At 39.3% G+C, this 24,139-nt stretch overlaps 1 long non-coding RNA gene across 1 annotated transcript; it reads left to right on the forward strand.

Annotated features, from left to right (window-relative positions):
• Nucleotides 1-9,757: 9,757 nt before the first annotated feature.
• Nucleotides 9,758-23,551, forward strand: LOC119788204. The gene is made up of 4 exons (XR_005281433.1): nt 9,758-10,036; nt 14,028-14,311; nt 18,803-19,057; nt 21,923-23,551. It is a non-coding gene; the product is annotated as an uncharacterized LOC119788204 (long non-coding RNA).
• The last annotated feature ends 588 nt before the right edge of the window (nt 23,552-24,139 follow it).

The raw sequence follows: 24,139 nt of genomic DNA on the forward strand, positions 1-24,139 counted from the left end.
ACAGTAACTGGGTGGATGGATGGATGGATGGATGGACAGTAATTGGGTGGATGGATGGATTGATGATTGATGGATGGGTGGATGGATGGATGGATGGATGGATTGATGATTGATGGATGGGTGGATGGATGGATGGATGGATGGATGGATGGATGGATGGGTGGATGGATGGATGGATGGATTGATGAATGGATGGATGGATGGATGGATGGATGGATGGATGGATGGATGGACAGTAATTGGGTGGATGGATGGACGGATGGATGGATGGATGGATAGATAGATGGATGGATGGATGGATGGATGGATGGATGGATGGATTGATGATTGATGGATGGATGGATGGATGGATGGATGGATGGATGGATGGGTGGATGGATGGATTGATGATTGATGGATGGATGGATGGATGGATAGATGGATGGATGGATGGATGGATTGATGATTGATGGATGGATGGATGGATGGATTGATGATTGATGGATGGGTGGATGGATGGATGGATGGATGGATTGATGATTCATGGATGGATGGATGGATGGATGGATAGATGGATGGATTGATGATTGATGGATGGATGGATGGATGGATGGATAGATGGATGGATGGATGGATGGATGGATTGATGATTGATGGATGGATGGATGGATGGATGGATTGATGATTGATGGATGGGTGGATGGATGGATGGATGGATTGATGATTGATGGATGGATGGATGGATAGATGGATGGATGGATGGATGGATGGATTGATGATTGATGGATGGATGGATGGATGGATGGATGGATGGATGGATGGATGGATGGATGGATGGATGGATGGATGGACAGTAATTGGGTGGATGGATGGATGAATAAATGGTGTGATGAAATACTGGTATTCAGTTTCCTGCTCTGTGGATTAGCTCAATATATTCTTTGTTTATCTTTTTACAAACAATATTAATATATTTGAGTCTGACAACTGATAAAAAACCCAACAATTCATATTTGAAGGAATGTTCACAAAGAAAGGAGGATAAGTAAAACTGTGGCGTGATTCCTGCGTCCTCTCAGTCAGGATTTGCAGCATGACCATTATAGTGATGTGTGTAATTAGAGGCCCTCACTCTGACACACGTGAAATTGCAGAGACAGAGTGATGCAGAAGATGACAGGGCTACCTGCTGGAGTTTTGTTAGTTAAGCTGATCCACCTCTTCATTACTAAATGTTGAGCTGAATCTTTCATTTCAGATAACCAAATTATTCTAAACCTGGATTTTAAAAATGAACCACTACATTCATTTCCTCAGTTTTTTTTTTACATCCTCCATCATTTCCCCTTTATGTTCTTCCCCTCAAATCTTTCTCCTCTCCATCCTCATTTCCCTTCTCTTCCTCCATCTCGCCACCTTCCCGCTCCTCTTTTTTCCCCACCTCCTCTTCCTCATCCTGCTGCCTGTGTCCCGTGTGAACAGAGGCTCCTTTTTCTCCTCTCCTCTCCTCTTTGGATGACCGCCTGTTTCTGGAATTCAGAAGCCCCTCTCACTTTTAATTTATGCGCATATTAATTGCTCTCCATTGTAATTTCCACCGTGGGATACGACATGCAAATGCGCCGTGCATTTGCGCGTGCGTGCGTCCGTGTGTCTCATAGCGTGTCCCTGTGTGTGCGCGCTTTTCCACTCCAGTTATGCACAGAATTGTTTTTTTCCCCCAAGTCTAAAATATCTCGAAATTTTGTAATTGTGCTGTTAATTTCAACAATTAATTCATGTGTTAGCACTGGTAAAAGGAAAGTAAAATATTCTATGGCTTATATTTAAATTAAGCTTTATCATGTTGTGCTATAAATATCAGGCTACTATAAAGAATTTTCTTCTTCAAAAACAAACAAAAAAAGTTTTTTTCCATTTCGGTTTTTGTACAGTTTTAGTTATTTATCTTAAATAACACTTTTTATCATTTAATAAGCCACATAAAAATATTCTAGCGATACTTCATTTCTTTCTCTGGGCCAATTAAATTCTCCCAAAATCCGCCTTAAAGGTAGAAAAATAGATTGATTTTTTTTTTTTTTTTTTTATGGAAAGATTCTCTTCATGTTCAGAATATAAATTTATTAATTATGATCAGATTTTCGTATTATTTTTTTTGTCTCTTTTTGATAATTCCCTCAGGACTCAGTCCAGTGTCCTTCCCCAGGCTGTCCTTGGGGAGTCTGGCTGAGAAACACGCGCTCCAAGCTTATTATTAAAGCTGATCTCCGGGTGTATCATTTCGTGTTTATTTTTCCTTTTTTTATTTTTTATTTTTTTGTGGTTATATTTTTTTTAATCCAATTTCCACTTTAAATTACAAAGATAGCAGATTTTAAATGTAGGCTAATCTAAATAAAATCCACCTGTTTTAAGCTTTATTCCAGCAGGTCGCTTTATCTCCTCTCAATTTTCAGCTCCGTTTCTTATTATTTATTCTTTAATTCCTAACAGATGTCAATTCAGGTTATAAAACAGTTGTTTCTCAACAATTTCCATGTATTTCTTATTTATTTGTTTATCTATTTATAGGCTATTAATGAACGAGATCTAAAGCTATAGTAACATTTGAGACCTTACCTAAACTGATTTATTTCTATAGTTACAACAGGTAGATAGACTGATTTCTGCTGATAGAAACATCCCTCAAAGGGCAAAGTAAAAAAATTTGCAGGTCCGTGAGGACTGAACTTAGTGTAGAAAATATAACTACAGAGAACAAACAAGGTCTCTCATTTTGTGTTTTTAGGATCGCCGAGAGAACAAAAAAACACAAGAACTGTGTCTGAGAAAGCTTTTTTTTTCTTAAAAAAAAAAACTTTGTGTTAAAATTAATTATTATTCTTTTTATTTACTAAGAAAGAAAGAAAGAAAGAAAGAAAGAAAGAAAGAAAGAAAGAAAGAAAGAAAGAAAGAAAGAAAGAAAGAAAGAAAGAAAGAAAGAAAGAAAAGGAATCTCTAACAATCAATTCCTTCACACTGGTCTTATCACGCAGCTTCACTGCGCATGTCCGCGTTGCAACGGAGTAATTAATTTCTAATTAAAATTCATCTCCACATCATCATGGCTGGAAAAAAAATATCTCCATGCAAATAATCCCAGACCTTGAACTGCAACCTGCGACCTGCAGCAGATTCTGCTGCAGGTCGCTCCAAGTCAGCAACTGCTAAATTTACCGTTTGTTGGACGCGCCACTGTTTGCTTTGAAGAATAAACAATGAGCCCCCCCCCCACCCCCCTCTTTCAGCTTAAGGCTTCAGGGATGGTTTTGCTAAAAACGATAAGAGTGAAAAAAAAAAAAACATAAGATAATAAAAAAATGAAAAACAGAATATTCCTGGTTTAAATAGCGCGAAAGTATTTTAAGATATTCCAGGTCAGAATCATCCAAATTATTGGATCAATTAATTTAGAGGGAAAACATGGAGGAAAATCTTCGCATCAACAGTTTATAAAGAAAAGTGTGAAATATTGCTGTCCGTGAATAAAGTAAATGAGGAATCCCCGGAAGAGCTCTCACTGTTTAAACCGACAGCTTACAAATGATGTGGATGTGACTGTGAAAAGGCGAATAAATGGCTTTTTAACCTCCAGAGGATCCGGGTCTCCATTGCGCACAGAGGATGAGTCAGAATCAAGCGGTGCCAAAAGGTTAAACCAATACCAAAAAACGATGCGTCATGAGGGGAATAAACAGTGGACATAAAATAACAGAGACATTTTAAAGACATTAATATCCTTCCTATTATTGTTACTGTTGTTTATGCAATTATAATAATGATTACAGCGTGCATTAAAGAGGTTTTTGCTGAAAATATTGCATTTATTTTCAATAAATAACCCACAGAAAATGTGTAATCATGTGTGCAAACACTTGTATGCGTCCATGTAACATGACCAATTTAAAATGACGGTAAATTCATCTTGAAGCGTTTAAATCATGTCTGCGTATGCAAATAGAATAAGACTTTTAGGCGAATAAAAGCCTCCTCAGGCCTTCTCTGCCCGTGAAGAGTCAGTCCTCTGCAGGGTGAACATGTGAGCAGATTAAAGATATGGGGGGAATGAAATCCCAGCTCGTTTCCCTCGAGTGCAGCCACGAATTTCTCACTCATTTGCATTTATGCAAATGACTTTCTAATTGCAGGCGTAATGACTGTGGCGTGGGAGATTTCTCTACCCGCCATGTTTTTTTTGTTTCAGGATGCAGGATGCATCTTTTTGTCTCTTCATTTCACCAAAAACATAAAAAAAACAATAGAGGATGTTTCTTTTATCCTAAACTGCTCACCGACAGGAATTCAGAGAGGGGGAAACTGAAAGAGTTATTTTATTTGTTTTCACCAGGCCGCGTTTTTACGCATGACATCGATGAGTGGCACTATTATTCAGATTTTTTGATTTTTCTTTTCTAAATGGGTTTTTTTTCTTCTGCTGGCTGCATTTTTAACACTGAAAGGAACTTGGATAAGAAGCCAACTTGGAGGTGAGTTTGATGATGTGCCGCTGCATGATGCCTGTCAGTCTGCAGCTTCTCTGTGCTGCAGGACCGATGCAAAATGGCAGCACATCACCGAGGTAGCATTTTCACCCAAATTCAAATATATATTTTTTTTTATTCAAGAAAAAAAAAAACTATCAAATGCAAGAAAATAAACTGAGAAGGAAAACAGTTAAGATTTATTTCCTCTTATTGGAATACATGTTTTTAAATCTAACTATAATATTCTATAAATATAACTTGTTGCTGTTCTGTTTTAACTTTTCCCTATTCTTTTAATTTAAACGGCATCGCTTATTAAGCTGCATAGAAGGATGCTAGTATGTGTCTGTACCAGTGTCTGGGTGTGCTGTGGTGGTGGGGGCTGTCTGGTTTGGCACAAGGAGGTTGTTTGGCCCCCACAGAGCTCCAACAATATGGGCAGATTTGGTTGGACAAAAGATCCGGAGCTTTGAGTTGCTGAGCACGTCTCTGGCACAGGGGCACCCATGTACTGGGGATGCTGGGATGTTCGACTGGGAGATGCTGAAGCAGAGCTGCAACAGTTTAAACGTGGAACGTGTACAACAGGTAGCAGTAGGTTCAAATTAAGGTTCTGACTCATGATAGTGAGAATGGATTCATGGTGATACATGGAAGCTGAAAAGTGAAATCGGAGCATATGTTTGAGGATAAAACATGGTGGGTTTCCAAGATGATGTCATGCTTCTTTGTTTGAGCCTCTGAGATGTTTACCTCAATTGGTTGGCTGATTCTGTGGAAGGATTTCTTTAAAGTGCTTCAATTATTGCTTGTATTTATTTAGGGAATGTATTAAGAAACAAAGCCATTATAATATAATTTTCAGACACAATTTTTTATTTGGAATTTTTTCTGGAAGAGTTAAGACAGATTACACTGAGCTAGTTTGTATTTTCATTCATCACCTGCAGAACCTTGGAGAAGATTTCAATGTTTCTTGATGCAACTTAAGCTACAATTTTAAAATCCTGCTGCAAAGGGAGAAGCGTTTATTGATAAAGCTAATTCATCAGAAGTGGGCAAACATGTGAACAAAGGCAGCCCCATGATCAGTTCTGACCAAGCTGAATGGTACTGCTTCAGAAGACAAGAAAGGTTTTAGATTGAATGTTTAAAGATGAATCATTTTTGAGATTTAAAAAAATCTGATGATGGCAACCAAAAAAAACATGGAGGAAACAAAGCCTCATGTTTTCGGCTGCTGTGTTGAGGGTTGAAATGTCGGCCTGTTTGTATTTATCCACAGTAATTAGAAAAAGAAATGACCTAGATACTGATCTGGGATGTTTTACAGTAAAACCTTAAATATTTGTATTTATTTTGTGATTACTCATCAAAATAACACACTAAACCTACATAATATTACATGGAAATTGGAAATATAATTATATGAATTTAGCTTACAATCAAACAAACACAGAAGCCTAACATGTAAACAAAGCTGTCGTCTTTCCCAATTTAGAAAGATTTCTGCCTTTTTATTGCCGTCGTTTCATGCCCACCTTCACTTTTCGGTTTGTTTTTCCTCCTTCTGCTCTACGTCCTTTAAATGACAGTCAGCAGCAGAGCTGGCTCGCTAAGCAGGTTTTTAGGTTTGCTGTAGACCGTGTGGGTTGGAAATGTATCCGTCTGCTTGTTCTACGCACAAAATCAGAGCTCCAAATATCAGCAAAACAAACACTTGTAGAAAAAGAAACAAAAATGGATGCAAAACATTAGATCTAAAAAAGGATAGGTTCAAATTCTATTGCCAAATCTCTTGTACTTGGATTATATATACATAAATATATGTGTGTGTGGAGTATAGCATATTTTATGCGCCATTGCATAGTAACATATTGACCCTAATTAAAGTATTATCTTTCAGATGAAAGCAGCCTTTGCTGTGTTACACATTCCTTCATATTAGACAGCGTCACTCATGTAAATACTGTTGGTTTTGCAGCTTGCTGAGAGTAAAGCATTCATATTTTTTACCAGGTCCATCTTGATTGTCTGTTCAGTGTTGTGCTGCCAGAAATGCTGTCATAGAAGTGCTCTGCAGTTGCAACAAATCTGCTAAATATATTCTTAGCGATTTATTAGGAAGCAGAGTGGTTCTTAACAGAAAGCATTTCAACACACATCCTGATCCAAGAAGCTCTTCCTCTGTGTTATTTAGATTTTTACTTTAACTAAAGTATTGATGCAAGGGTTATTTTTGGTTATCCTTTTACTATTTTACCTGTAATAAATCTAATAGAAATTAGACTTTTTTCCCCCCTTTTCAATTACATTTGAACATCTAGACTGTTTAAAATATCTTAATATTTTGTTTTTCAAATATGTTTTGAGTAACTTTGAAATTTCGGAAATTTCTTTAAGTGCAAAATAATAAAATATACAATTTATTTTGTTGTTTTTGTATTAAAATTCCAGTGAATTTCAAGCCAGAACTTGTAATGTTTTTGTGTCTCTGTAGAGATAAAAGAGACAAACACCCCCAGAAGAATAATCAGACCAATACAGGAACTAAAAAGGCCTATTTTTTATTTATTTTTTTGGTAACTATGACCTTCTAGGCTAAAAAACAAATTAGATTCTGCTCACATAACATGTAGTGTGTAAGTTTAATATGTTGCTTCTTATAATGATTGCATGTGAATGTTAAACAGAGGCAGCCTGAGATTATGTGGGGCCCTGAGAGGAAATTGGTTCGGGCCCCAAACAAAGCTCAACTTTCTATTAAAAAGATAACAGTGAAATTAAATTGGGTAACATTTTATTTGTTGGACTTATTGATTTGTTAAGACAGTTCTGTCAAGAGTATAAATGTGGGGTTGTAAAGGTTTACATTTGTTTTTGTTTTTTTGTTGTTTCATTTTCGATTTTGGGCTAGGACAACTAATCTGGATAATCATGAATAGTCAATCAATGAAATAACTTGCAGCTAATTTGGTTACCATATAATGATTACCTAGTGTAATGGTACACAGACTCCAAAAAAACCCTTAAAAAAAAAGCCTTTTCCGTTTAAGATAAAAAAAAATCTTAATGTGTGTATTCACACGTATAAAAAATAAATGTGTAATAACGTTTTTTATTAATCCGCTGAAAATATCTCTATTTAGGTTGATGGTTTGATTGAAAAAATAAAAGATAGATTATTCAATTACTAAAATATTTGCTAGCTGCTGCCTTATTTAGATTTAATATGCGGAGCAATTCCAACAAAGACACAAAAGGCAAAAAAGATTAAACTAGAAGCATTTACTCTCAATTTAAACTCTATCATTCTTTGTGTATTTATTCACTAACAACATTCAGTTATCTATGGATCGATTTTATTTTTCAACAAGAATATTTTTGAAATTTCGTGAAATTTTCTATTCCTTAAACCTTTGGTATTTTACATTTGTTCATTTCTAGTAAAGTCATTGAGAAATTAAAAGTTTTGATATTAACACATCAGTGGGCGAGAGTGGTCTTGGGTGCCCCCTTTTGGCCTGGAGGTCAAACAGCTCTGAATCTAATGTCAAAGATTAATTTTTTTTAAATTTACTAAATTGAAAAATATGATGTCAGATTATTCAAGCATTTGATTCTTTTTCAATTAAATTCAGTTTACTTCTATAATTCACAACACTTTCCAGTTCACCAGATCATCCAGTCAAATTGATTCAAAGTTTTCTATCTGAGGAAAACCAGTTGATTGCCTCAAGTCATTGACTCGAATGCAATCCTTTTTATCTTATAAATATTTATATTTTATGTTGATAAAATACCAAAGAAGTTTAAAGTTAATATTATGCTCTTTATGCTTAACTCTGCAGACTAGAACTCAGAAACAGACTTAAAAGTTGGCCTTTAGGGCAGCTTCCATTTTGCAATATAAAACTGTTAATCCTGTACTTCAAATCAGTTAACATCCAATAAATCTTTATTGTAGAAACCCAGAAGAAGAGCATTAGAGATACGGGCCTTTGCAGAGTTAACAGCATTGGAAGAGAGGGGGGGTGGGTGCCATGCCCTGCAGGAATGGCCTGATGGGTGCTAATGAACTTGGGATGTGCCACCACAATAGGGAGCGGCCCCTGGTGCACCTCCGTGCCCGGGTTCCCATGCAGCCCGTGGAAGAGGGTTGATGACGGGAGGAGAAATGATGAGGAGCGAGGAGGGGAGGGGTCGCCTGGATGGTGCACAGCCCATTGTGCCCCCCTCCTTAGCCCATTAGCCAGCATCTACCCCGCTTTCCCAAGGGGAGCTCAGGAGCTGCCCGCCCGCTCCAGCTCTGTAACCAGGCATCAGCGAGGGGCGAGAGGTGGGGAGCGCAGAAACAGTAGCCGTATTTAGAGTTTGATCTCCAGGAAAGCGTCCAAAATTTGAAGAGAAAGAAAAGTGGAGAAAAAGGGACCCCCCCCCCCCCCCCCCCCATAACAAACCCAAGGCTGACAAAGTTGTCTCTTTGGCAGTCGCGCCTCCTATTAAAGCAGGAATTTATTCAAAGGAGATTTTTATACCCGCGATCTGATTATTATGATAATCAAGTGACCCAGACCCCCTTTCTTGGCTCTTGTCTGCGGACCCCGGGCCCGGCGGTGACAGTAAAAGCTGATTTGCACGGTCTTCACCCCCTTGGTCACATTCCTGGACTCCTACGTATTAAAGACGCGGACAAAAAGGACGCTGGATGTGCGCACTTATCCAGGCGCAGGAAGCCGCAGGCCGGAGCCTCTGACGGGGGGGCTTTGTGTCAAACGAATACTGGTAACCATACAAGATTACACGAAAGTTTTTTATAATCCCACATGGTCCAAAACAAGGCTCTAAATCACAGGCTGGATGGGCTGAGAAGAAGTCCCAAATAGGCTCACAATAAGGCGGCAGGGATGGTCAACTGAGCGGCTTAATGCGGAATTATGGGAATTAATTAATATTCAAGCCCTGATATTTAAACTTTTATATTTAAAAATCTGAATAATTCACGATTATCTTGTTTTATTCTGCAAAGCGGCTCCAAATGAGAAAAAAAGGCTATTTTTATTTAACAATTAGTCTAAATGATTCTTTTTACTTTAGATGCTTATTCACGCTTGCATTCATTTTTTTCAGAGGGTGGAGACAAGAAAAAAAATGCATGGTGTCCTAAAGGGGAGGGCCCTCCGTCTGTGCTGCTATATGTTTTTCAGAGCTGGAATCTTTAAAGTGCATAACGCATCTGACGATCTTGGCGATTGCGCGGCGCGCTGCGAACATGGAGAGGGGGCGGGAGGGAGGGGAGTTCAAGGCGAGATCCACCTCCGACATGAAATAATAGGGACGACAATAAAACAGGGGGGAAAACCCGTTGGAGAGAAGCTGAATGGATGGAGCCGGAGAGACGTCACTGGCAGCCGCAGCCATGAAGACCGTGCGGTCCAGCCTCCGGAGAATCACTTCGCCTCCATCCTCCGAGACGCTCGCCGCTCGATCTGGGAGAGGAGCGCATCCCGCGACGATCCGCGATCAGCGACGTGAGTATGAATTAAAATCTCAGATTTCTTAAAGGTGGAAAGATCTGCAGGATATCCGTTAAAATGAAGGAGTAGAGCGCGTTTGCATCAGCGCAGCGTTTACGTGGCCATGGTCCTCCTCACAGCATGCATCTCCACACTGGATGTAACATCAGACGAATATAAGCGCAGATCACCGGATTTAAATACATCTGTTTTGTTTTCTTTCATCTCCTAAACTCTGATTGATGAAATTTAAGAAGTGATGATAAATAGGATCAGAGAGCCGCAGCCAGTTGCAAGTTGGCAACATATTTCTTTGTCCATATGATGCTCTATATTCAATCTGCAAAGGTTTAGGGTTTAGGACACAAATTCATAATTTAATAGCAAATGAAATGTGGCACATGAGCTCTAAAAAGTCAGCTTAGCGCACAGAAATGCCTCAAGGGTTAGGAGAAAAGGATGACATACCGGTATAATAACTTCTTTGTATTGTAACTTATTTTCTTTCCACAGCCTTTTGCACAAAAAATGTCTGCGCCAACATGCAGTTGCAGCTGTGATTTGGTTTCTCAGACATTTAAAAGCTTAACAGGGTCACTTCAGTAAAAAATAAAAAAGCTTTTCCAATCAAATTGAACCCAATAAACGCAGCAGACTTTCAAATTTTTCGCAAAAAGGTCAACAATATGGTATCTTTCTTTTTACACCAAGCCCTGCGTGGACACTGTGCGTCCATGTGGCACAGATGTGAGGATTTATCAGCAGAAAGACCTGCAGTGCATGCGTAATAAGACAAAGTGGCGGCGTTCATGTTCATAGTTGGTGGATAAAGAACTCACAAGGCCAAATATTCAGAGGACACGTGTGCTCCGAGGACAGGCCTGTGCTGAGGACACGTGTGCGCGCCAGGTCTCTGAACCCTGAACGCTTAATCAAAGAAGAATCAGAAGGAAACGTTTTCAGCATAGCTGCAATTATAAATGCACAGGAGAGGAGATAAACCTGGCAGCAAAACGAGGCAGTTAATAAAAATACTAAAATCCAAATTTATTTTGATAATAAAGTGAAGATTTTAGAAGAAGCACATGCACTGTTAAAAATATCATCATACACACAAACAAAATTTCGCCGGATGTAAGAAATCTGGTGTTGCACCTCCTACTGTGCACCATAGAGAACCCCACGGCAGCGTCTTTAATGAGCTGCATTAATAAACGAGTAGTGATTTGTTTTAAAGGTCCAGCTTTGAGATTTTAGACCAAACGACATAATATAACAGTATCTGCAAAAAAAAAAAAATAAATAAATAAAAATTAAATATTTTTTTTATAAGCTAAGCCTTTTGGTCCAAAGCCATTCTACAGCTTACATGTTTCATAATAATCAGATTATCATTTTACCTTCATCACCTACATTCTGCTACTGGCAGGATGTTTTCTCAAGTCTTGCTGAATTAAAAGGAGGAAATAATGGCCATGGTGTGTAATTTTAGATATAGTAAGTTTATCATAAGCTTCAGTTTAAAATGAGTCAGTTTTACACTTATTAAAATGTTTCATTGTAAAAAAAAGTGTTCAGATTCTCTGGTAGAAATATAATTAATTATGCTTGATAAAGCAGAAATAAAAAAAGGCAGACTTATTTCTTTCCATCAAATGTATTTTATTTTATTTTAGACACACGGGTCACTTTCACACACTCCTAAAGTTTAGTGCATATAAATTAAAAGTGTGCGTCAACAGATTGTTTCCTTAACTCAGCTTCTATTCTGCCTTTATTTCTGTTTAACTATGGATGCATCTCGTGCATAAAATGATTTATAACGAGAGTAAAACCTTAACTGTAATTGCAGCACACACTCTGAGAATTTAGCTCTGCATAATTCAGAATAAATCGCTTGGCTTTAAGCAGATGATAACCAAGGAGGCTTCATAATAGGAACTCATTTCCCGCTAATCAGCTTCCCACTTTGTATGTTTGCATTTTCCCCAATTAGATGAGCCGAATTTGGTGATGTCACACACGTCCTGGCCAATGGCAATGCTTGATGAGGTTTGTTTAAACGATAGAAAGCAGGAAGCTTTGCCTCCATTGATGCCTTCATTTAGTACATAAATAGCGTAATAATTAAATATAGTTAGTTAGAATTATAAAATATTTTAATTAGCACACTTTATTCCACCATTTACAAAATATGTTCGATTTTGCAAAAATAAAAAAATTAAATAAATAAACCCATTAAATTGTATGAAACCCTTCAGAAATTGTATATATATGTATGAGATGGGGATTCAAAACTAATAAAATTAATTTAAAATTTCACAAAATTTCTTCACATATTAAATATAGTTTTAAACTACTAAAAATGATATAATTATCAAAACAAAAAATGATGGTAATTTGGGTAGATGATTTTAAATCATCTATAAATATTGTAACATTTAGAAATTTTAATTGTGCTTCTTGGAAACCTTAAATCATTGCAAAATCTGTGAAGGTTTTTTGCAGTAGAGCTGTATGTGTGTGTTTATTTGTGAGTGCAGCGTGATTGGATGTACTGTATTTCTGAACGACATACGTGTGGCTCAGTGTGGCTGTCTAATTCTGTGTAATTATGAGCTAAACATGTGAAAGTGCTCATCGTGTGTGCACGTCTGTAAATGTGTGTGTGTCATCAAGCTGCATTCAGTGACGTAAGACATAATTTTACTTGTACAAACACCTTGCTCTCTCCTTTTGCATGGAAATAAAGCACCTAAAAAGAAAATATGTCTCACCAAAAGGCAAGAAATAAAAAATTGTTAAAAAAGGCCATGTGCATTTAGACGGCAGCAGAACAAAAGCTGTGGTAGGAAAACTGCAGAAAAATGGAATGGGCACGTAGGCATGTGTGATAATTACTCCTATTGACAGCCAGGTTTTAAATCTTGGGGTTTGTTTAATTGTTGGAAAGAATCATTTGTCCCTCACACTCCTCTCTCTTCTATATGTCCATCTCTTTCTCCTCTCATGTAGACAGAGTGCTCTAGTTGGAGGTGCCGTTTTGTGGGGAGGAGCCTGCAACGGCAGAGATCCGGGCACACAGAGCAGCTTTAATTAGATGGGGCCTCGTGCCATGTGCCATGTGCCATCACGGCATGTGTGAAAATGAATGTGTGCCTGTGTGTTTTGTAGCTTTGTCTAGATGTGCTGATTTTTTATTTTATTTTTTTTTTGGCGTGTATGTGTCTGTTTAGCATTTACGTTCTAAAGAACATTTCTCTGCTAATGTTTGCTTTCTAAATACAAAGCAAACAGCATGTTTCTCTATTCTACATGAGCTGTTGTGATGGCGCCTATGCACCTTAAGCCTTAACGTCCTCCCCTAGGCACCATCCTCGTGCATTGGCCAACTGGTGGTTTGGCATCAGATAATGTAAATGAAGACAAACCAGTTTCTTTTGTAGTAAAACAGCCAGGATCTTCTTTTAATTTAAAAATGCATTTCAGTCATTGCGGGGGGCGGCGTTTGAAGCCATCACTCTCCCATAGAGCCACTCAGTGGGCACTGCAGATTGACTGTAGGGATGGGCGCCAGACTGGAGAAAGGAAAAGTTGCTCCATTGCCAAAATGAACTGGTTCAACAACTGGTGCAACTGTTTTTGAATTGGTGCTCTTGCTGATTGTTTGATGTAAAGCCTTTTTGATTGACCCAAAAGCCAATCAAAGGGATCGGGGGACAAAAGGAGGTTTCCAATTGGTTGGGATGGTTTAAGGCGGGATAGAGAGAACATGGTGACATCATAAAACGAGAGGTCAGAACATTAAAAAGAGGCTGACGACCAAAAGATAGTCAGAAGACTTCAAGGCAGCAGACTAACAGTTCTGTTTTACATAGTTATAAATTGTTGATGTATGGAATAATTTTTACTTACGTTTAAGTCAGTTTGTTATTATAGAAATAATCTTTTTAAGAATTAGTTTTATTTTATTTTTTTTACTAACAGTCTTCCTGTCTGTCTTTAGGTCAGAAATTGGCCGATGTTTCTTGGCCTGGGGTTTAAGAGGATGGGTAGCCTTAGGGGTTGATTGTTATCTTTGGTTATCTAGCTGTATGAGTGATGTACATTCTTCATAAAGCTAGATAACCGAAAGTAACAAGAATCCCATTACACTCCTGGAAAGGCATCAAGACCCAAAGTGACTCCGCTCTGCGAAAACAAAAAAAGATAAACAAGAAGAAACCTAACTTGATAAAAAAAAGGACATTTTTTTTTCTTAAAGGAGACGGAATCGTTCATCAAATAAAGGTAAGAATCAAGAAGTTCTTTTGTTCTACATCATGTTTGAAGCGATGATATTATTTTGTCTAATGATGGATTTATTGTTACATTTTCCATGAGTTATGCCTTCGTAAACTAAAATAAGCAAGATATATATTGCATGTTATAGTCTTTACGTTTCTCTGTTTGCAGTGATTTACACAAGTAAGGTTGGTACAACAGAATCACTTGTAATCTAATAAGACCCATGATCCTTGTGTGCTGGGCTGTATGCAGGGGTTTAGCCTCGGTATCACATGGCTTTAGAGTAAAAGACCAACAAAGATTTACCAAAGCCAGAACACTCCAAAAATCACCTGTTTCTTTTTCCTTTCCTTTTTTTTTTTGTCTGTTCATTTGGCCCCATGAACTTTCAACTTTATTGTTTTCTTCTTTGGTACAAAGTGACCCTTTAAAATTGTTACCCTTTAATATCTTTGGAGCTACATATGGTGCTATGAATTATACATATGGTCCAACATGGATGCGATAGTGTGACTTAAGAATGCTCCCTCCGAGGTAATCTGGCATCCCAACGAAGAAAGACAAGAATTTGTTTGAAGCCCGATTTGTTAAGTTATCCGTTGTCGATTTGTTTTTCCCCCTTTCACAGTTTTGCTTGAAAAGATATTTGAGTTAGGGTCCTGACTGTTTGATTGGATGTGACAGTTGGCTCATTTTTGAAAGGACGTCTATTCCATGAGGTGCTACCATGTGGAAAAGCTTGATAGGATGCCAGTGTGAATGTGTGTGTGTAAAACTCACAAGGGGAGTGGTCCAGGGTCAATCAAGCAGAGAGAACCCCCAGTAACGAAATCCACGAGTGAGTGAAGGAGAACAATCTCAGCCTGAAGTTTCTTCGCTTGGGCTCGTGGGGAGGAGTAATTGGTCAATCAGATCCTCGACCTCAAGGCTTCTGATGGCTGATTGAAGGTGTGATTTCTGTTCTGTCCGTCAAAGCCAAAGGGTCATGCCTGCTGAAAAAGGTTGCTAAGAGCCATTTTCAAGGTCTCTGTGCTGGTTTTCTAAGTGAACTCAAACGATAAAAACATTTAACTTGGGGCTTTGCTGTTGCAACAATGCAAAGCTGAAATCTTCCAATGGGTTTGGATACAGTCAGCTTGCTATGGTATAAGTTAGGTTAAAAAAACCCAAATACTTCTGAGGCAGCCTTGCCTTGCAACGTCAATCACCTTGAACCCAAGAGTTATGTTTGCCGTCCTGCTGCATTGCAGGTGCTGAGAGTGACATTTGAGCTCTCTGCTCAGCTGCTTGGGTGGAGGAACAAGGTTCTGTAAAGAAAGTGACAAACAGAAACAACACATTGTTGTACACAAAGGTTGTGCCTCGTTTTTTTTTTCTTGGTCGTACTTTTGAAGCAACATTTTTATTAGATTTCCTAGGATTTAATGGCTTTGTTCTACTGAATGAAAGGATAAGTACAGAAATGTAAAGATTTTACCTGGTTTCAAGCCCCAACTTGTGTACTTTTTATAATAGATTGATCACAAAATAGTTAAAAGCTACACTTAGTCTTTACAAAGTGGATTTATTTTCCTTTGCTTCCTCTTTGTGTCAGTCGGAGTGTTGGGCTTAATGGAGACTGAACTCTTGGACAGATCTTGGTTATGCCCTGAGCAGTGCTATGGGAGACACATGTCATGGTGCAAAAGCTTTGTTCTTGGCTTTGTGTGTGGCACAGTTATATCACTAACACTTCACACTGGGACCACAGAGAACAGACTATCTTTGCTTCTGCTTCTCTGAAAATTCTACAGAGAAGGGAGAGTTCCTAAAAAAAAAAACACCTTAGGGCATTCGCTTTCTCTTTTCTGTGTCCCTTGGCATTGTCTGCACCCTGCCAAATCAGAAAACGAAGCATAGAGAAATGATGGAGGGTGAAAAAAAAAGTCAGTGAGCGGAAAAAGGAGGAGGGTGATGGGTTTGTCTTAGCCTTCATGCACTAGGCAAGCAGATTTAGACTCTAAGTGTCAAATAGAAAAACAGCCATTGTGATCTGGTCCCGCTCACCCCCATGCCACTAGACTTTACAGTCAATAGAGCTAGTCCACTTGTCACCAGGGACAATGCACCCCTTTTCCTCCTTTTCAGCCCTGCCGGGTCCGAGCAGCCAGACAGTTTTCTGAATACAACCCAGTGATTCTTGCCCCCTTTTCTCTGCCTCCCTTTCTCTTGATGGAACACACCAACAGAGCTTTGAAAATGGCTTCACTGTTGGGCCAGAGGGCAAAGCCAGACCTTGTTGTTTTCCTCAACATTGGCAGTCCCTCCACCCCTCTATGCTCACACAGAATTGAATGTATCTTAGGCAGTTGCAAAGTCAAAGGGCCTCAGCAGACAAAGGAGATTAAGTTTGGCAACTTGGCAGTAACAGGTGTACTTTCACTGTGCTTGGACCACACGGGGGGGATTGCTGTTGTCTGACCCGTTGCTCTGTTGGCCTACCCGTTTGGACACAGATAAAGGCATATTTCTTCACAGTGTTTTCACATCTGATTAAGAATCCAGAACGTCTTGAGTAAGGAGTAACAGCATAATGCTCTTTTATGGTAACTACCGCATAGTCGAGCCTTGGTATGCTACTACATACAGCCCAGTTTTGCAGTATATCTAATGGTATTTGCAAACTAATGGTGGAATTGATGCAACTACAATTCCACCATTTTAGGAACTGGACTACCTTTATGAGAGAGCCAGTGAAGCCCTTCCTGTCAACACTTTCAGTATATTCAATGAAAATAAATCAAGGCATTCAACAACACTACAAATACACTTTCAGAGCCAGAGGAAAACAGTGCCGGCGTTTGTTTGTTTCAGTCATTAATAAAGCTTTTACTGAGAACCTCAGTCCCCTGTAAAGCCCATTCTGCTGAAATGACTTGGCAAAGCATCCGATAGAGGGTCTGTTCAGACTGGAGCTGCTCTGGTTACCATTGTCTAGCTCTCTCGCGCACACCTACGTGGCCAGAGTAAGCACACAATTTCATTGTTGTGTGAGCTGTTAATATCACCGGCTTTACAATAGAGCCCATTCGCTGTATTTGCATAAGGCACTTTTCCAACAAGGACCCAGAGAGGGCTTGAAAGCTGGCCCACTCCAGTGCCAGTGGCAAAAAAATGTCAAGTGCCAATTAGGAGAGGTTTGCCATCATTCACCAGTACCCCACCCCTGTAGTCCTTTCCCTTCCAGCTTACCACCCTCAACTCTCTCACACTCTAAGTCGCCCCTGTTTCACCACCTCATTCTAGTTTCAGATGTAGCTCTCCTCCTGTGACACCAAAAGAAAAGAGCTTGCTCCCTCTTCCGTTGGCTAATGGAAGAGTCTTTCTACTGGTCTTAGATTATTAGGGAAATGTGTTTCCTTTCTCTAGTTAGTAGGCTTTTTGTGTTGATTATTCTGTAAAATGGGGGTCCATGAACTTTAAAGCTAAACCTGTGAGGTATAGTATCCTCATGTGTGTGAAGTTTGACCCTAGAAAGCTGATTTAATTGTGCCAGCAGGACCTTTCGATTCTCAAGCTTGCATGTGCAGGTGTGGGTTATAGAAGACTGTGGCAAAGACAGATGCTGATTCAAAACAATTAAAAATGAAACCCTTTCATCTGATAGCCACATGTGCTGTTATGGTGGTGCTAATAATGTTTAGATAGCTAATGGCTTGCTTTAAGCTTCTCATGCATATTATTTTGCAGCATGCAGACATAAATGCAGCACATCTTATTATAGGAAATGGTATTGCCAGACCATTAAAACTGAGAGTGCAGTCGTAGAGTTAGCTTAGAAGGCTACGTTAGCTTAACTTGATGCTGTTAGTGGTATTAAAGAGCAGTTTATAATTTTACAAATGTTGATTATGTAGAAGTATTTCTAGCTGTGCTTGAGTTAGTTTGTCAATTGCATGTGTTGACGTTCATTCCGAATGTCATCTGTGCTCTTGAATTGCAGCGACAGTGTTTTCCGTGCGGGAAGACCTCCTTTGTAGTGGTGATGCTAAAGTAAGAATGAAATAATAAAATGTATCAGGCACAATTAAAGCTGCTTATTGTGTTGAGAAACAGTTGTTTTCCATTCAATGTTTACCTAATGCAAAGCCTCCTGCCACTCCGATGAATATTTCTCTTGTCCTTTTTCCTCTTTCTTGCTTTCTTTCATTCAGTCTCTGTGTCGAGTTTTTTTTTTCTTTCCCACCCATGATTCTCAGATGGTTGGATCTGATTTGCATGCATTTGCATAATGAAAGTCATTTGCATGCTCAGGGGCAGACTGTACCATGAGAACAGACATGAAAAGGTGTGTGTGTGTGGGTGTGTGTGCTGGTGCAACTGTGTTTACATGCATGTGTTTGTATTTGCAACTTGGTGCGTATGCTTTTCTAAAACTGTCCATAATTGTTTTGATGGCTTAACTACATTGTTAACATTTACCTGTAACATGCTGTCTGCCTGTTCTCGTCGTAGGGTACCTTTCCACGTAGAGAAAAGATGGCAAGGGAAGACTGAAAACAGAAGAGGAGGAGGGGTTGCTGTTGATTGTGCCCTCCCTCTCTCATCGCCCTCTTCTGCATCGCCTCTTCCCACCTCCTCCTCTTCTCTTTCTCCTCCACTCCATCCTCAGCAGACTGCCCCTTTTTCCTGTACAGCGAAATGCAGCCCACGCCACCATCTTAGAGCAACGCTGGCATAAAATGGAAGTGGGAAGACCAGTCACTGCAGGTAACAAACCAAGCCCCCTGTGCCCGCTGTTGTGTGTTTTCTTGCCATCACCACCCCGACTCTTTATTCAATCATTTTCCGTCATTAAGTACCCCTGGGCTCGTTTGACACTACAAATTTTCACCGATATGTTCGTTAAGGATCCTCGTGAATCACTGATTCTAGGGTAGCGAGAGTGATCTTATCTGGGTGGAGCATGTTTGTATGTGTGCTATAGAACTATGTTCTCAATTCATCTCTCGGGAGGTTCGGGGATTGTCATGCCATCTTTAAGTCTAAACACTAACATGGTGTAAGATACCAATTTCGAAAGACAACATAACCGAGGGTGCAGTCCTTTTAGTGGAGCGGGTTAGGATTTGTAAAATATGTCTTAATTACTGGCCTAAATCATTAATTTGTAGCTTCTAACCTTTAGGGCAAGTTAACCTTTATTCTATCCACCTTAAATAAGTGCAGAAACGATCTGAATGAGGGCTTATGAAAGATGTGAATATCAATGAGTAAAAATTTATGTTTAATAAAAACAAAGTTGGAAGATATTAGAGGATGAAAAAAAAAGATGAGATGAAAAACCCCCAGATTTTTGGCAGAACAGAAAACTTGAAAAACTCTTTAATGGAAAAAAGTAACCAGTACTTGAGTCCTATGATGGCTCAAACAAGTTGTACATTGTTTTCCATGCGCAGAATTTTATTTTTTTTGGTAATGCAACTCAACTTTAAATAAAGCTTATGAGCTGGACTCTTCTGAGTAATGTAGATATTTAACAATGTCCATCTTTGTCACGGTTGTGGAGAAACTTGCCTTTTTCTTTGCATCTATAATGTGGAGATCAGGTTAGGGATTATTGGTGCTAATCTTGCGTCAAAATGATCTACATCGCTTTGACAGTAAGAGTGGGACTGAATCAAGCTGAAGAGGAAAAGACAGCACCTACTAACACATTTTGCAAACTTCCTTGACTCAGTTTTCTAAATGTTAGACCAAATATTTGATGAAAGCAACTCTCAAATGAGGTCATGAGGCTTTTTGGATTAGAATTTTTGACGAGGCAGCTTCTCTAGGGTTGCTTGGCTTTGCTGATAAGTTCGGTGGTAACTGTGTCAAACCGAGTGCACTAATCACTGCCTCCATAAACAGGTGGTAGATTGAGCAAAAGGGGCAGGGGCACTTCTCAATTTACTGTGTAAATTATGCAGAGCCCAAAACAATGCAAACAGTAGACAGTGGAGTGGCTGGCGTTGGCTAATGAGATGATGAGAAGCCTGGGAGGCCCGTGAGTTGATTGAGGAGAGGGGGTGGGCACAGCCAGCAGCTTGTGTCTGGATCCTTGTTGGTGTGTGTGTGTGAGAGAGAGGGTCTAGGGCAGCTTTGGCAGGGTGCAGACAGTATTCTGTCTGCATCAACCCCACCGTCAACCCCTCCTGCCCAGACTGAGTGCTATAGAAGGAGGGGAGGGTTTGCAGGCAGCTGGGGCACCCAACCCCCATTGCTTCAGCAATAGCACCAGCTTTGGGAAACTCTGTGTCAGGGGTCTCCCGAACACTGGCACGTAGAGGCCCCTGAAAAGTCTGGCTATAACACCACCCCCTCCCATCACCACCATCCTCTCCTTCCTCTTGTCTCCTCAAACATCACCACCCCTTCCATCCTAATGTGAGGCTGGGGGCCTGGGAAGGACTTCAAGTTCATGGCCAGACCTCCTATTGAGCTGACAGCCCGACTGTTTGCTCAATTCGGCTCCCTATTCAGAGTCATGCTGGAAGGGGGGCTGTAGAGAAAGGCAAGAGGATGCAGGGGGGTTGTTGCTAGATGGGACACCATGGCACTGTGATGGCTATTCATTCGGTAAGGGGAGACAAGCAAAGAGCAAGCGAGAGTGAAGAGGAATGGGGGGGTACGTAGATAAAAAGTGGGGAATCTAGGCGCAAAGTTTGCTTTGAAGGGTGTGTGCCTCTCTCACACCCTTTAAGACCCTTAATTACCCGCGCCTTCCACTTTTCTCCCCTCTTTCTCTGACTGCACCCCACTCCCCAATCCACAAACACTCATGAAGACACACAAAATAGCAATGACAATCATTCTCATCATCCTCTCTATCCCCTTGATTTCATTAGGCCACATGCTGAGGCTGTAAATTTACCATTAACAAGCTTATCCACTGTAGTCCTCTCAACAAAGCAAGACTGTGATGCCAATAACTTAAAGCGACACCAATACCCAAAACTGCCTTTTATTCCACCACTCTCCACTTTCAGCGCCTCCTCCCTCACCTCCGTTTTCTTCACCGCTGCGCTTCAAGCAGAACTGCAGCATTAAAAATGCCAGAGCTTGCATGACGCATGCTAATAGCTCAGGTGATGTTGATTAGCACTATTAGTGTTGATCTCTACCGATAATCTGAGCAACTATGTACGTTTCTTGATTCTAAACTTGGTCACCCTCTGTAATATTTTAAGTTGCTTGTCTGAGCTGCATGAAAATGAAACAAAAATGTGGATTTCATAGCTTTCTGAAGTCCGAGTCAGCCTAGCTTACGGTTTGTCACATGTTTCTTCTTTGTATTAGCAGCTTGCAGCGTACCAGGCTCCTGCTAAGGCCTTTTAACTTTAGTCTCAATCCTCTCAGCTGTTTTTTTTCTGAACCTCAGCCAGATCCAGGTCACACAATGAATAACCCAAAATAAGTGATTTTTTTTCCATGTTAAAAGAAAAGAAAAGTAATTTTTCAAATCTCAAAAATAGGAATTGATTGTAATGTATATAATAAACAATTGTTTTGACATTCACTATTGTTCATCTATGCTTTGACTACCTCAGATAAATCAAAGCTGCATCCTAATGTTACTTCTTCTCTTCACAGATAAACATTGGTGGTTGGGGGCTCCAAAATGAACAAAACACACAATGGAGAGACGGCTCGCTGCCGCACAGCTGCTGTAAACAAGGATGCTGCGTTCTCCAAACAACTTCACCGTTTGCGCGTCTGTGGCACATCGAGACCCACCTGGACTTTTTAGCTGCAAGAATATTATTGTGAACTGTTGCTTTTTGCAAAACAGAAAGAATATATAGAAATACAAATATATGTATATATAAATATATATGTGTGTATAATTTAGTAAATTTTATTTTTTTCATTCTCTGATTGAGTTTCATACTATTATCTTGTATAACACTGTAAATACAACAATTGAATAGAGCGGTATTATTTTTTTTTATAACATTTAGGCTCTCCCTGTTTAGGTTATTTTTTATTTGATTATAAGCCCTTGTTTATGTTCAGATTTCTATTTTGTTTTAGTTGCTAGGACTCAAAAGACACGTGAATGTGAGACCCACGACAGCAGTGAATAATACTGCACTGCGATTGGACAGCTCCGTGTGTCGGCTGACACAATGGCGAAGGAGAGAGCTGTCGTCTTTATACTCTATGCAACTGTTCTGTCTGTTTTGATTCTGTTTATGGCAGAGCCTCTTTTATCTATGTTTTGTATTTTTCGTTTATGGGCTAACAAACTACCGACATCCTTTTATACACTGTTAAGCCAATTTTGCTTCCTCCAGAACCCACATTTGTGTTCGAAATATACAAGAAAAAAATAGAGAAATAGAGGAAGGCTATCCGTATGTGTCTTAAGTGATTGCTAATTATATTTATAGCCCCCCCCACCCGTTCCTTAAATCCGAGTGTGAATAAATATGGACTCAAACATTCCTGATGGCAGTAGTGTGTTTGATCAGCAGGAATTAAAACAATGCTGCAGCATGCGTGCTTCCTCTGAGACACATTAACTTGCCTCATAACAGTTACCTGCTCTGCTGTAACAATACATCTTTAGGTAAGACACGACAAATACATAGACTTCAAACACTGCCTTAATTTCCTCTTCACACACAAATGCGCACACACACCCCCACACACACAAACGCACAAAGCCCCCGTGCAATAAGACAAGTACCATTATGGCTTAATTCATTTTACATTAATTTTAGGGAAGTGGATTTTTAATTTTTTTTATTATTATGATTGATAATCTATGCAAATCTTTTAAAGTATTACTTTAAACAATCTATGCACTGCTCCTCTGCTCTTGCGTTTGATTCAAAGGAGACTATCTTGGCCTAATTTAGACAATGTATTCTTTTGATAATCATGCACATCCTGGTGCTCGAGACAATTACTTATCTGCCTGGATAAGCTTGAAATTATGTTTTTAATCTTTTGCAAAAAAGTCTTTCTTCCGATATCAGTTGAGAGGCATGAAAACCGTGATTTCTGGTGTGAAATAATTAAATCAGTGTCAGAAAATATCCTCTTTTCCTTTAAATGTAGATTAAATATTTCTGTTTAGCTTTGTCTGCTTATAAGTTTTATATAAGGAATGATATTTGTATTATGCAACCTGTGATTGAGTGCTCACCACATGTGCCTTTTTATACAAATATGTATTAGAATAGTAATAAAGGTTTACATTGAAAACAGGAAAAACACTGCGTTGTGGTTGTTTTTGTCTATATGCCGTGGATATCAGTAACAGGCAGACCATTTAGAGAAAAAAGGTTGTGTGTTTTAGCAGCAGTTCGTTGTCATTAGATCTCGACTCATCACTGAGCTTGGTCAGGATGCTGCATTGAATGGATGCAAAATGCTGTTTCTTGCATGAAGATAGTATTTACTCTAAATAAGTAGCTGATTTTATTTTTTTTTTTTGCATCTTTTTCAAACTAAGCTGTTTTTGCCTCGGCATCGTGTTTCAGTCAAAGATAAATATCAATATCAAAAAATCCTCAGAGATTCATTTATTTTCAAAATGTGAGGGATTTAAATATTTTTGTTGTGATTAGCTTCCAGCTAACAGTTCGCTGGAAGATAGCAGAGATATGCCCCTTATTTAGCGTAGAAATTAATCAGTGCAAAGCTGCTCTCTGTAGTAGCCCGTGAGAATCCTGACCCCCTTGTTGTTATGTAAATGAATAATGAGCTCATATGCATCAGCACACAGGCTATTAACTTAGAGGAAGAATAAAGAACAGTAGCACTCATCCTTGATTGTAATGATGTGTGTGCAGCATGGCT

Source organism: Cyprinodon tularosa, unplaced genomic scaffold (genome assembly GCF_016077235.1).
Source record: "Cyprinodon tularosa strain WSP-4 unplaced genomic scaffold, ASM1607723v1 ctg311, whole genome shotgun sequence".
Taxonomy (NCBI): Eukaryota; Metazoa; Chordata; class Actinopteri; order Cyprinodontiformes; family Cyprinodontidae; genus Cyprinodon; species Cyprinodon tularosa.